The sequence below is a fragment of the Hyperolius riggenbachi genome, chromosome 3 (genome assembly GCF_040937935.1).
Source record: "Hyperolius riggenbachi isolate aHypRig1 chromosome 3, aHypRig1.pri, whole genome shotgun sequence".
NCBI lineage: Eukaryota > Metazoa > Chordata > Amphibia > Anura > Hyperoliidae > Hyperolius > Hyperolius riggenbachi.
In genome coordinates, this window is record NC_090648.1 from 161,953,987 (window position 1) to 161,969,572 (window position 15,586).

Below are 15,586 nucleotides of genomic sequence, written 5' to 3' on the forward strand. Positions count from 1 at the left end.
TGATCTTAGTATATTTAATTTTTCTGGATGGATCTGTTCGCTCTACTCTTTTTCCTCCCTTGAGAAGTATGAAACAAAGTTCACAAGAAAAGGGTAATGGACATTTCAGATACAAACTGAATTCAGAACTTACCAAAAATGCTAACGCAAACAAGTACCTACAAAATAAATTTGAAGATTTCACTGAAAATGGCAAAGGCTCTTTCTAGTGCAGGTCACATATTGTCTAACATTGCCGGTTTTTCATTACAACACAGATTTGTCTTCTACCTCTATGTGGATGAATTCCCTAGCGGTATGGACAGATATATCCATCTATAAAAACATGCTGTGAACAGTATAAACGTGCATACACATCAATACTCTCCTGCACTGTATACTAGACCCTTGCTTTGACATATTTTGGCAAGTTACAGGGGAAAAAAAGTTTTAAAAATACATTTTATCACTTTTTGCACAGAAATCCTGGGGAAATTGAATGCCAGGGAGGTTAAAGTAAACCTGAGATGGTGAGGAAGACAAATATACAGTATACATACCTGTTGCTTCCTCCAGCCCCCTTCAGGCTGATCGCTCCCTCGCCATTCTCACCTGCCTCCAGGGTTGTCCACAATTGGTACAGGAAAGTCCTCCACTCCAGGGCCCACTGAACATGCATGTCCCGGAAGCATGTATGCTCCTGTTGCTGCAAGCATTCTGCTCCGGTGCAGTACTGTTGCACAGGCACAGAGTGCTACCGGTGAGGGGAGCGCAACAGGGAAGCACTTGCAGCCGGACTGTGCATGCTCCAACTGGCCCTGACTGAAGGACTTTCCGGGGATAACCGTGGATGGTGCAGGCAGCTGAGGAGGATAACATGGGAGCGATCAACCTGGAGGGGCCTGGAGGATGCCCCAGGTATGTATATTTTTCTCCTTCACTATCTCAGGTACACTTTAAAGAGACTCTGAAGCGAGAATAAATCTCGTTTCAGAGCTCATAGTTAGCAGGGGCATGTGTGCCCCTGCTAAACCGCCTCTATCCCGCGGCTAAACGGGGGTCCCTTCACCCCCAAACCCACCCCCGCACACCTTGGCCGCAAACTTGGTCGTGATTTATTTCTTTCTGGAGGCAGGGCTAATGGCTGCAGCCCTTCCTCCAGTCGCATCTATCAGCGGCGCATCGCCGCCTCTCCCCCGCCCCTCTCAGTGAAGGAAGACTGAGAGGGGCGGGGGAGAGGCGGAGATACGCGCTGACAGACGCGCGTGGGGCAGGGCTGTGGTGGTTAGCCCTGCCTCTATGCGGAAGAGGGGATATGCTGCACGGAGGGGGATTTGGGGGTGAAGGGACCCCCGTTTAGCGGCGCGATAGCGGCGGTATAGCAGGGGCACACATGCCCCTGCTATCTATGAGGTCTGAAGCGAGATTTATTCTCGCTTCAGACTCTCTTTAAGCTTGTGAGTTGTAAGCAAACATTTGTCCGGATGACAAGCAGTTGTAGTGCCAGCACGCTCTTTCCCCTAACACCCATGCCTGGCTACTTATCCTTTGCTTGCTGATCCAATACATTTTTTGATGTATTGCAATTCAAGATGGAAATAAACTTCATCTTGGTCTCTGGTCTCCATGTCTTCCTCCTGCGCATTTTTGGATTTCCTTCATTACCATGAGGACGTCCTTCCTCAGTGACAAAATATGATCCCATCATTGGAATGGTGAGTCCCTATTCTCTGCTGCTTGACTGCCTCGTTTACAGAGTGCCAAGTTTCCTCCACTTGAAGCTCTGAATGTGTGTCTGGCTTTTAGTGGCATAAAGTTAAAGAGGAACTCCTGTGAACATTTTACTGTTGGCAGGTGATGTAGCTGCTGCATGGTTTTTGGCAGTTGGAAACAGCTGTAAACAGCTATTTTCCGCAATGCAACAGGGTTCACAGACAGGAAACTGCCAAAAGTTTGAACTTTTCTTGTGGGAGGGGTTTCTTGTGTGAGGGGTTTCACCGCAATATCAGTCATACAGCGCCCCCTGATAGTCTGCTTGTGAAAAGGAATAGATTTCTCATGTAAAAGGGGGTATCAGCTACTGATTGGGATAAAGTTCAATTTTTGGTTGCAGTTTCTCTTTAAGATGTGCATATTCAGCAGTGATAGCTCTTGAGAAATCTTTTTTACTCACTAAAAACTAAATTATTGCAAGTATCTTCTTTAAAAAAATATAAATAAATAAACACATTTCATTTAGTCCTCTAGGGCTGACATGGTCGAGTTTGGTAATCCACATGCACTCCTCCTAAAGCAAAGCTTTATTCCTATTACCTCCCCTTCTAAAACTAGAAACTGTTTCATACTCACACCACCAAAAGTTACATTCTGACTGCAAAATTTCTAGACACCATAGTTCTTATTACTTCTCAAACTGAGGTTGATTCATGAAAGCATTAAAATTGCTGTGCACTGCCTGTGCATGTCAACTTTAACTGATTCTTTCACCAGTTATATAAAGCACAGTGTGCAAAATAGCACAACCAGCCAAATAAATAATTTATTTTCAGACTTTGTATGGAGGCTGGAAAGAACTGGCATATGCCAGGTTAGCAATATTAATCATTTCCAATAATAATTTTTGAAATGGCATAATGGGTGTTGGTGTTGGTGGTGCCGGTCAGGTGTTCTGATGGCCAAGGTGGGTATGATGCTCCAAATCAATTAGGAAACAATTACACATTCCTGCTGTAACCCACTGATATCCACGACCTCATTCATTTTAACAAATGTCAAATATTCAACACTGCTGTGTGCTAGTCAATTTCCGTTGTCTGTCATGATCTCTCAGCTGCACTGAACGTCCATTCAGATAAGAAACTTGACGTGGGGCAAGCCAAAAGATTAATTGCAAATTGTAACAGCTCTGGGTACAGGTCAAGCATGCACACCCAGATGTCCAGAGGTTCCTCTCTCCTCAGAGTATCCATGTCGTTCGTTAACCCAAGGTAGTCAGATTGAGGCATTCTCTGAGGGTGGATCCAGAAGCAACCTGTTGAGGCATTGTACATAAGTAGAGTTGAGCTGAAATTTTCGTAATTTCGCATTACTATAATTACGCATGCGAAATTTGCGATTACGATGCGAAATTAGCGTAGCGAAATTGCCATTAAAATCGTAATTGAAAATACCGTAAGCCTAATTTTCAATGCGAAATTTCGTGTTTCGTTCATGCCGTAATTTCGCATTAAACGCTACCGTAATTTCGCGTTAAACCGTAACGCTCCGTATACTATAAAAAAGCCGCCGACTTTAAGGGTTAATAGCAAAGCCCCCTTAAATGCTAAGAGCCTCAAATTTGGTGAATATATTAAGGAGATCAGGAGGAATAAGAGGAAAAATTTTTTTTTCAAAAAGACCTTATAGTTTTTGAGAAAATCGATGTTAAAGTTTCAAAGGAAAAATGTAAACATTTAAAAACCCGCCGACTTTAACGGTTAATAGCAAAGCCTGCTTAAAGTTTAGGAACACCAAATTCCCAGGGTATATTAAGGGGATCAGTGGGAATAAGAGGAAAAAAAAATTTTTCAAAAAGACCTTATAGTTTTTGAGAAAATCGATTTTTAAGTTTCAAGGGCGAAAATGTCTTTTAAATGCGGAAAATGTCAGTTTTTTTTTGCACAGGTAACAATAGTGTATTATTTTCATAGATTCCCCCAAGTGGGAAGAGTTTTACTTACTTCGTTCTGAGTGTGGGAAATATAAAAAAAAAAAACGACGTGGGGTCCCCCCTCCCAGACCTCTTTAACCCCTTGTCCCCCATGCAGGCTGGGATAGCCAGAATGCGGAGCACCGGCCGCGTGGGGCTCCGCACCCTGACTATACCAGCCCGCATGGTCCATGGATTGGGGGGTCTCGGAAGGGGAGGGGCAGCCAAGCTTTCCCCTCCCCCTCCGAGCCCTTGTCCAATCCAAGGACAAGGGGCTCTTCTCCACCTCCGATGGGCGGTGGAGGTGGAGGCCGCGATTTCCTGGGTGGGGGGTTCATGGTGGAATCTGGGAGTCCCCTTTAAAAAGGGGTCCCCCAGATGCCCACCCCCCTCCCAGGAGAAATGAGTATAGAGGTACTTGTAGTACCCCTTACCCATTTCCTTTAAGAGTTAAAAGTAAATAAACACACAAACACATAGAAAAAGTATTTTAATTGAACAAAAAACATAACCACGAAAAAAGTCCTTTATTATTCTTAATTAACCATTAATACTTACCTGTCCCTTTAAATAAATGATCCCACGCAATATCCTCGGAAATGTTCTATCAGTTACAATGTAACAAAGTTATTACAATATAACAACTTTGTTACATTGTAACTACGCCGCACCCGACGTCACTCACCGCCGCCGCCGCGTCTGCGCTGCAGGACCCGACAGAGCTCTGAGCTATAGCTCAGAGCTCTCGAAAGCATCTTTGTATTTGGGCTCCAAGGAGCCCCATTGGTCCTTAGCAGACCAACGGGGTTCCTTCTGATTTGAAGGAACCCCATTGGTCTGCTAAGGACCAATGGGGCTCCTTGGAGCCCAAATACAAAGATGCTTCTCAGAGCTCTGAGCTATATAGCTCAGAGCTCTGTCGGGTCCGTGCAGGACGCTAAGTCCCCGCCGGCTCCGCTGCCCTCCCCGCCTCTCCCACATGTCACCCACATGTGGGTGACATGTATGTGACAGATGTGGGCGGGGTGGACAGCGGGAGCTGCGGGGACTTAGCGTCCTGCACGGACGCGTATGCGGCGGCTGAGTGGCGAGTGGCGTCGGGTGCGGCGTAGTTACAATGTAACAAAGTTGTTACATAATAACTTTGTTACATTGTAACTGATAGAACATTTCCGAGGATATTGCGTGGGATCATTTATTTAAAGGGACAGGTAAGTATTAATGGTTAATTAAGAATATTAAAGGACTTTTTTCGTGGTTATGTTTTTTGTTCAATTAAAATACTTTTTCTATGTGTTTGTGTGTTTATTTACTTTTAACTCTTAAAGGAAATGGGTAAGGGGTACTACAAGTACCTCTATACTCATTTCTCCTGGGAGGGGGGTGGGCATCTGGGGGACCCCTTTTTAAAGCGGACTCCCAGATTCCACCATGAACCCCCCACCCAGGAAATCGCGGCCTCCACCTCCACCGCCCATCGGAGGTGGAGAAGAGCCCCTTGTCCTTGGATTGGACAAGGGCTCGGAGGGGGAGGGGAAAGCTTGGCTGCCCCTCCCCTTCCGAGACCCCCCAATCCATGGACCATGCGGGCTGGTATAGTCAGGGTGCGGAGCCCCACGCGGCCGGTGCTCCGCATTCTGGCTATCCCAGCCTGCATGGGGGACAAGGGGTTAAAGAGGTCTGGGAGGGGGGACCCCACGTCGTTTTTTTTTTTATATTTCCCACACTCAGAACGAAGTAAGTAAAACTCTTCCCACTTGGGGGAATCTATGAAAATAATACACTATTGTTACCTGTGCAAAAAAAACTGACATTTTCCGCATTTAAAAGACATTTTCGCCCTTGAAACTTAAAAATCGATTTTCTCAAAAACTATAAGGTCTTTTTGAAAAAAAATTTTTTCCTCTTATTCCCACTGATCCCCTTAATATACCCTGGGAATTTGGTGTTCCTAAACTTTAAGCAGGCTTTGCTATTAACCGTTAAAGTCGGCGGGTTTTTAAATGTTTACATTTTTCCTTTGAAACTTTAACATCGATTTTCTCAAAAACTATAAGGTCTTTTTGAAAAAAAAATTTTTTCCTCTTATTCCTCCTGATCTCCTTAATATATTCTCCAAATTTGAGGCTCTTAGCATTTAAGGGGGCTTTGCTATTAACCCTTAAAGTCGGCGGCTTTTTTATATTATATGGAGCGTTACGGTTTAACGCGAAATCACGGTAGCGTTTAATGCGAAATTACGGCATTATACGACTGTAATGCGAAAATTACGCTTACGCGAAATTTCGCGAAATCCTTCTTCATTACGATTATGTACTTACGGCCATAATCGTAATTACACTAATTACGCGAAATTTCGCAAAATCGTAATTAGGTCATTACGCTCATCTCTATACATAAGAAGGATCTCATATCATACATGATTGGCACATCACCCTTGGTAGCAATTCACCCTGTTCTTTGGCTGTTAATGGCTCTTCATGTACCAAAACCCTGAAAAGCAGAATACAGCATCTGTCTCAGTTTGTTATGGAAGTTCTGAATTTTGGTCAGTCTCTGTGATTATGGTAGCATCTCAGACATTTTCTCTTTGTACTGAGGGTCTTATAAGGTTGCGACCCAGTACAGGTCTATGCCCATCATGGTTTAGATATAGAGGTCCTTCCTCAAACACATCAGCATAAACTGCCCCATTTTAATCAGGTTTGCAGCAGAGGGCTCCAGGTCCTGTTCCTCCTCATTCAGGGCAACATCATCCACCACAATTTGCTCCCCCCAGCCATGGAAAATTCCAGGGTGTTCCAAAACGTAAGAAGGCCCCCATGACCATGGCCTGGTCAATGACATCTTGCACATCATACTTCAGAAGATATATATACGACATGATGTCACTGATGGTGCCTTTCCTGTGACTGACCAGGTTAGTGGTCTCCTTGAAAAGAAGCATCAGTCTGCAGGCATCCTGTATGATACCCATTGCCTCAGGTAGAAATAACCAATCTCCCTAGAGACTGTCCTACTAGCCAGTGCACAAAGGTACTCATTACCTGCACATTGCTGTTGGTACAGGCGATCCAACGTGAGAACAGTAGTGAATTCTATCTTTTGGAGTACTTCTCACAGGCATGTTGTACTGCCTCTGAATGTCAAGGCAAACCATTGCAGTGTATGATCTTTGGAAATGGCCAGCCACTTTCCTTGCCTACTTCAAGATGACTTGCACATTTAGTGCTTTTCCTTAAGGGCTTCATGCCACAGTCTCACAGAGCCTTGTGATGGGATTTCAGGTGCCTTCTCAATGAAGTTGTACCTACAAGGGTGCTAGTCTTCCCATGACTAATTTGCTGGAGACACAGGATACAGATGACATTGGTTCTGTCAGCGACAGACTCACAGAAATATTTCCACACTAAAGAGCCTTGTGTGGCTGACCTAGTACCACTAGAAGGGACAAAGCGCAGTGTCTGACTGACCCCAGGTGACGGCAAAATTAATTGTTTTGCCTACTGTCCCCTGAGACCTCTCCCTGCTTCCTAACATTTTCTTCCCTCTCCTAGGGTCTGTCTTTCTCTCTGAAATCTCCTCCACCTGTTCCTTTCTTGTAGGTACCCATGAAACATTTATCGCCACATCACCCTGGTTGCTTACAGCTTTAAACTTACAGTAGGCCATATCAGCAGGGAACATTACAACTTGTGGTGACCTGGGGACTGTCATCTGAGTGTCTTTCTTGCTCCTCTCCTTCATCCAATGGCAAGAACGCTTGTGCATCACTCTGGTCCATCAATGCCTAGGCAAATAGCTCCTCTTAGCAATCCAATTCAGTCAGATGAACCACCATGGCCCCTAGTTCCTCTGCGCTTTGGCTTGCCTCTGTCTGTCATGATTGTTATAGTGATGGAGCAGCCAAGGAGTATAGTCAGAAATGTCTGTGACAATTTCACCAATACACTGACTGGTATTAATGACAGTAACACACAGTAAGGTGGCATTGGTGTGTTGGTGTCTCACTGTAACGCTTCACGCTAATCACACAGTGGGATTAGAAAAGGGTTATTGTCACAAACGTCCGTGACACTGTATTTTTTTTAAAGGACACACTGACTGATATCACCGACAGTAACATGCAGTAAGGTAACACAGTTGTGTTGGTGTGACGCTGTGCGGGGGGTCAGTGACAATCAATCACATATGCACAGTTACAGTGGACTATAATGGTGACGCAGCCAGCCACACTACATTGTAAATGGGTGTTGTGTTGCTACAATACACACCATACCACACAATGCAACAACAAAACATCAGTACAGTCAGCAGGGTCAATGGCCTTGATTCATCATTGTCTTTGCGATAACTTTTTCCAGTTAGTTAAATTACCGAATTCGAAGTTTATTGATTTCTAATTGTATTCATCAAGGTTTTTCTGCATTCGGTGTGACTTTGATAAAATATAGATAACAATGCGGTAACCATTTGGTAATAATGTGTCTATATTTCCATTTTACAGCTGTAATTTAACACAAGGCCATACATTTCCTGTGGAATTGTGGGTAAAAAGGCAGACCTTTGAACACCACGTAGCAACATTCTGAATAGGGCTTAACACCTGTTCCAGGATTCTGGAAGTGGCTTGGGACAATCCCACAATTTCGCTAGCTAAGGCTTGATAGGAGCCTTTTCTGAAAAAAAAATGTAGTGCAGCTAGCAATTTAGTTAACCCTGGCACTGCCTGTGTTCTCTTACAAGATGATTCAAGAGAAATGCTGATGTCCTGGTATAGCAAATAAATCCATTCTCTTGCAAATTGATATGGTTCTAGACCTTATTCTTGCCCTTTTGCACCTTTGAATCACTCTCAGCTGATACATAACCACTTCAAATGGCTCCATTTTCTCTGTCAGCAATGATCTGACAGAACAGTGAAGGAGATGCTAAATTGTATGCTAAACCATGCCCACTTTCATTTTCATGAATTGCACTTTCTTCCTTTTTATTGAATCATTACCACATGATTACTGAATGCTCGCTAACAGCTGTAGATAACTTTGATGAATCCTGAAAACAACTTATCGAGTTCGGTATTTTACTAAGCTGTTGGTAATTGATTTGATACGTCATGATGAATCGAGGCCAATGTCAGTCCACAGAACGACTTTTGTGGTCAGAATAAGTCCTCAAAAGGACTATTGGGGGGCCCTAGCTGGTGGTTAGGAATGTGTTCGGCCATCCCTACACCTATGTGGCTAAAATTGATTGAATCAGTCAATCGTGCCAAACATCGATTTATGGGGAGTGACTTGCATAATCGATTTTTAGCAGATTTGATCAAATTGTCAAATTATACAAAATATCGATAAAATATCAGTGTATTACCACCTTAAGTTTAGCTATGTCAAATATGGCAAAAATTACATCTTATGGAAAGGCTTGCTTTTTTCTTCCTGGTCAAAACAATCAGAACACAAGTCATGAACAGTATGCCATGTACTGTAAGACAGACCTGCCAAAGATTGCATTAGGTATAAATTCCAGCGGGTAAATTACTACTGAACAAGTCAGTGTTTATTAAATTATATCACAAAGCTGTCTTTTTGCACAGGCTGGATTTAAGGAACACAGAAAATGGTTATTATCAGACTCTGCACTGTCCCTCCTTCTCCCAGTGTTTTACTGTAATTACTCCCTGAGTTATAAATTACATAGCAGAACAGTAACTTGCATTTGTTCCAATGGGCTGTTCCGCAGTGCAAACATCACCTTAAAAAGTGATACAATGTGTTCTGCTTTTTAATGTTTTATATTTTGAATATAGACCTGAATTTGCTCATTTAAAATGTGCAATACTAAAATTAACTGTAATTTGCAGTGTAAAGCCAGCATTTTCAGCTATAGTGAGCTCTTCTACAGTGTGTATTGCTTATAAATGCTTTGAGGAAAAAAAAAATCATAACTACATATTTTCTGCTCCATAAGATGCACACTTTAACAAAAGTTGGAGGAAATGCCTGTGCATCTTATGGAGCGAACAAAAGGGACGCTAGGAGGGAGACCCGACTTCTTTCCCCTCCCTCTCCCAGAGCCCTCCTCTCCCAGGAGGAGCTTGTTCATGATCTAAAGTCAGTTGGGACCACAGTCACCAAGAACAACATTTATAACGCTCTAGGCCATCATGTATTGAAATCTTGCCGCATCCAGAAAGTCCCCCTGCTGAAGAAGGCACACACAAAGGCCTGTCTTAAGTTAGCCAGTGCATAGTAATTTAGAGAGGGTTTGGGGGAAAGTGCTGAGATCAAATGATACCAAACGAGAGCTCTTTGGAATCAACATGAATAGACATGTTTGGAGGAAGAAAAGTATTATGTATAACTCAAGGAACACCATCTTGGCGGTAAAGCGTGAAAGTGGAAACATTTGCATTGCAGCTGTTTTGCTTCTTTAAGCCAGTTGCGTGTAGTCTGAAATTAGTCATGGAGAGAATCCGAAGACATAACAACAAAAGTTGTTTAGGTGATACCTTTAATGACTAACTGTACAAGATTTCTTTGTCTTTGCTTCTTAAAGTCATTGTTATCTGATCTAAAAAAACAAAATTCAGACACTTACTTAAGGAGAGGGAAGGCTCTGAGTCCAAATGAGCCTTCCCGCTCCTCTCCCGGTGCCCGTTCTCAGGATCCCCCCCCAGCAGCATTCGACCAATTTGGTCAAATGCTGCTATCTCCATTGCCGAAGGGAGGTTTCAGAAATCTTCGGGAGCCCGAGTGCTTCCGAAGATGGGCCGCTCCATACTGCGCATGCGTAAGCGCCCTCTATCGCATAATCATGCGTACGCAGTATGGACTATGGAGCCGCCTGTCTTCGGGAGGACTCGGCTCCCAAAAACTTCCGAAGCTCCCCACAGCGGGGGATTTGAACGGAGGATCCTGAGCTGCATGGGGGGCACCGGGAGAGAAGAGGGAAGGCTCATTAGGACAGGGAGCCTTCCCTCTCCTCAGGTAAGTATCCGACTTTTGTTTTTTTTAGTGCGGGTAACAATGACTTTTAAGAGAACCTGTAACACAAAAAAGTTCCCCTGGTGGGTACTCACCTCGGTAGGGGGAAGCCACAGGGTCCCAATGAGGATTCCCCCTTCACTGTAGCTGCAGTCAACCCAGCGCTGGCTCCCCAAAAGTCTCCTGCAATCCATGCTCGACAAGCCTGACAAGGCTTGCTATATTTACCTTCCCTGGATGTAGCGGGGGTGCTGTAGCAGCTCTCAGCATGGAGATAGGTGAAAATAGCCGAACTCCGTCGGGTCCGCTCTACTACGTAGGCGCAGGAGACTTGCGCTGTGCAGTAGAGCGGCCCTACAGCAATCGGCTACTTCCGCCTATCTCCAAGCAGAGAGCCAATACTGCGCCTGTGCTGGAGCTGGGAAGGCCAGAGCGAGACCGCCGTGGGACACAGGAGGACGGGGGAAGCCTCAATAGGATCCGGAGGCTTCCCCCTACCGAGGTGAGTACCTCCCAGAGGAACTTTTTGTCATTACAGGTTTTCTTTAAGGTACAGGGCAACTGCAGGACACTGCATTGAGGGACAAATAAACCTTAATGTTTTGGATGAGAGCCTCCATCCCATAGAATATGGAATAGAGTGTAGATGCCTCTAATTAGAGGTGCCTACACTCTATCCCCTATGCTATCAAGGCATTTTGTATTGACCTGAGGAAGCGGGCCATGACCCGTCAAATGCGTTGTCAGATTGCTTTTTGAATAAAAACTTTTTTCTCAGTTGAACTGGTGTCTATATCTTCTAAAGAGGTAAATAATTACCTCTCTTTTTATTATATAATTTGTTTTACTTGCATTGAAATATACCAAAATAGAACATACATTGGGCGCCTCCTTCCTACCCACTACCAGCACCTATTTGGTAGGAAACTTTAGGCAAGACTCCGTAACACTGCTACTGCCTATAGCGTGCGTCCTAGTGGCTGCAGCTCTGGTGCTTTGAGTCCTCCAGGAGAAAAGTGCAATATAAATCTTCTGTGTCTATATATATATACAGGATCTTCTCAAAAAATTAGCATATTGTGATAAAGTTCATTATTTTCTGTAATGTACTGATAAACATTAGACTTTCATATATTTTAGATTCAAATACACACAACTGAAGTAGTTCAAAGCCTTTTGTTGTTTTAATATTGATGATTTTGGCATACAGCTCATGAAAATCCAAATTTCCTATCTCAAAAAATTAGCATATTTCATCCGACCAATAAAAGAAAAATGTTTTTAAAACAAAAAAAGTCAACCTTCAAATAATTATGTTCAGTTATGCACTCAATACTTGGTTGGGAATACTTTTGCAGAAATGACTGCTTAAATGCGGTGTGGCATGGAGGCAATCAGCCTGTGGCACTGCTCAGGTGTTATGAAGGCCCAGGATGCTCGATAGCGGCCTTAAGCTCATCCAGAGTGTTGGGTCTTGCGTCTCTCAACTTTCTCTTCACAATATCCCACAGATTCTCTATGGGGTACAGGTCAGGAAAGTTGGCAGGCCAATTGAGCACAGTAATACCATGGTCAGTAAACCATTTACCAGTGGTTTTGGCACTGTGAGCAGGTGCCAGGTCGTGCTGAAAAATGAAATCTTCATCCCCATAAAGCTTTTCAGCAGATGGAAGCATGAACCCACTTTTGAACCAGAAACAGCGGCAAAAGCGCCTGACCTGGGCTACAGAGAAGCAGCACTGGACTGTTGCTCAGTGGTCCAAAGTACTTTTTTCGGATAAAAGCAACTTTTGCATGTCATTCGGAAATCAAGGTGCCAGAGTCTGGAGGAAAACTGGGGAGAGGGAAATGCCAAAATGCCTGAAGTCCAGTGTCAAGTACCCACAGTCAGTGATGGTATGAGGTGCCATGTCAGCTGCTGGTGTTGGTCCACTGTGTTTTATCAAGGGCAGGGTCAATGCAGCTAGCTATCAGGAGATTTTGGAGCACTTCATGCTTCCATCTGCTGAAAAGCTTTATGGAGATGAAGATTTCATTTTTCAGCACGACCTGGCACCTGCTCACAGTGCCAAAACCACTGGTAAATGGTTTACTGACCATGGTATTACTGTGCTCAATTGGCCTGCCAACTCTCCTGACCTGAACCCTATAGAGAATCTGTGGCATATTGTGAAGAGACAGTTGAGAGACGCAAGACCCAATACTCTGGATGAGCTTAAGGCTGCTATCGAAGCATCCTGGGCCTCCATAACACCTGGTCAGTGCCACAGGCTGATTGCCTCCATGCCACGCCACATTGAAGCAGTTGTTTCTGCAAAAGTATTCCCGACCAAGTATTGAGTGCATAACTCAACACAATTATTTGAAGGTTGACTTTTTTTGTTTTAAGTGTTCTTTTATTGGTCGGATGAAATATGCTAATTTTTTTAGATAGGAATTTTGGGTTTTCATGAGCTGTATGCCAAAATCATCAATATTAAAACAATAAAAGGCTTGAACTACTTCAGTTGTGTGTATTTAAATCTAAAATATATGAAAGTCTAATGTTTATCAGTACATTACAAAAAATAATGAACTTTATCACAATATGCAAATTTTTTGAGAAGATCCTGTATGTATATATGTATATATATATATATATATATATATATATATATATATATATATATATATATATATATATATATATATATATATATATATATATATATATATATATATATATATATATTGTGGCAGGATAAAAGTCTAATTCAGTATTACATTACCCTTAGTCAGAGATGAGTCGCGTCGGCAGAGGAAATTACCTGACGCCAAATCAGCACATACCATTGTGCAGTAGGAGGCAGCATATCAGCTGTTTGAGGTGATGTTTTAATCCCCCCTTTGATATTTCATGAGAGGATTCCTCCAACTACTAACAGCTAACCCGAGCAGTTTTACTACTCATCTAAGCTGCCGTACGTCTCAGGACATTGACGTACGGCTCTGATGAAAAGAATGCAGGACACAGCTACATCGCAGAGAGTTGGTCTCCACAGCAACGGTCAGCAATATGTGTCCATTCCTGAGCCAGCTGGGATGCCTCAGTGGGGAGCATTTTTTCATCAGAGCCGTACGTCAATGTCCTGAGATGTACGGCGGCTTAGATGAGTAGTAAAACTGCTCGGGTGAGCCGTTAGTAGTTGGAGGAATCCTCTCACGAAATATCAAAGGGGGGATTAAAACATCAGCTCAAACAGCTGATACGCTGCCTCCTACTGCACAATGGTATGAGCTGATTTGGCATCAGGTAATTTCCTCTGCCAACGCAGCTCATCTCTGACTAAGGGTAATGTAATACTGAAATAGACTTTTATCCTGCCACAATATATGTGTTAAACACTGCTACAACTGCACATATTTAATATTTAGTTATTTAACCATATATTAGTTATTTAACCATAATGCCCCTTTAATTTCTTAAAAATGTCTTTGGGGTGCCGCTGACATTGTGTAAACAATTGCATTTAAAAATAAGGATGACATACAGCAAAGTAAGAGCTACCAATGTATAGCAACATAGTAGAGAGTCCCAGAAATTAAAGTAGCAAATCAATGTAGTATGCTAAATAGCGCTAATGATTTCAATATTAAATAGCATGTATTGATAAAGTCTGCATGCAAGAAAATGTCATAATACTGTATATGAACATTTCTTGCATGCAGGTTTGATCAATAACTGCTTTTTAATATTGACATCACTAGCGCTGTTGGGATACTACATTGATTTGCTACTCTTTTACTTTGGGAGCTTTGGGGAAGCTTATCCCAAGTTCAGCTGCTACATTAAATCAGAGGCGCAACACTTTCTACATTTGTTTTCAGAAATTAAAGTGTCATTACTCAGAATGCACAGGATTAATAAACCTGCATATATTTCCCGCAAAGCTCCATAAATGGACCCTTCCCCTTTGCTCTACACATTTTCACCCACATTTTGTAATTATCAACTAGTGGTGTAACTACAAATCATGCTCCCCCACTAGCAAAATGTTGATCCCCCCCCCATGTTCACATCCTTTTCCACACCTGGTGACCCACACAGCATGGGGGGCCATCTTGCAAAGGTCATAAAAATAAGTGTGGACATTGTAATCCCCACACCCGTAACAAGTGTAGCCACAAAAACACCTGATCTGAAGGATGGACCCAGTTATCTGAGGGTGTGAAGTAGCGTTTGGGGCCCCCTTACAGCTCTGTGCCCCCCTGCTCCCCTCTAGCTATGTCCCTGTGCTAACATGTTTCTCAGTTGCAGCAATCTTTCCTTGCCATTTTAGTGTGCATGACTGCTGTATTGCCGCATCCATGCAAAAACAGCACCCAAAATTACGCTGTTTTTGAAGTAATTGGGGGTTCGTCTTTTCACGGTACCCAAATTACTGTCTGAGCTCCGGTATAGCATCAATTCACCATACAGCCTATGGCGTTGCATGTTGTGCCCAAATTTCCCTGCGTCTTACTGCGCTGTTATGATATTTTCCACCCAGTCATTATTATCAGGACTGTCTGTAATTTGTATGCCATGCAGGCCCTTTTCCTGGTATATCAGTGACCACACTGGGTGTTCTCTCGCTATGGATTAGCCTATTCCAGGTCCATTCTCAATTCTAACACATCATTCTCCTTTCAGTCCACTGTACATGAATGCAGAATGCTCACAAAGCACTTTTGCTCCAAGAATGTCTGACCCCAGAGTCACTAAATACATTAGAATATAGGAATGTTTATGGAAATGCTAAATGCACAAAATCAGGTCAATAAGTTGTGCTCACATGGATAATGCAGTCTCACAAAAGAGAAAAAAAAAAGTATGAGTACCAGCTGAATAAAGTTTACATAGCAAGTGTCAACAGACAAATGAAGATGAACACAGGTCATTCCCTTCCTA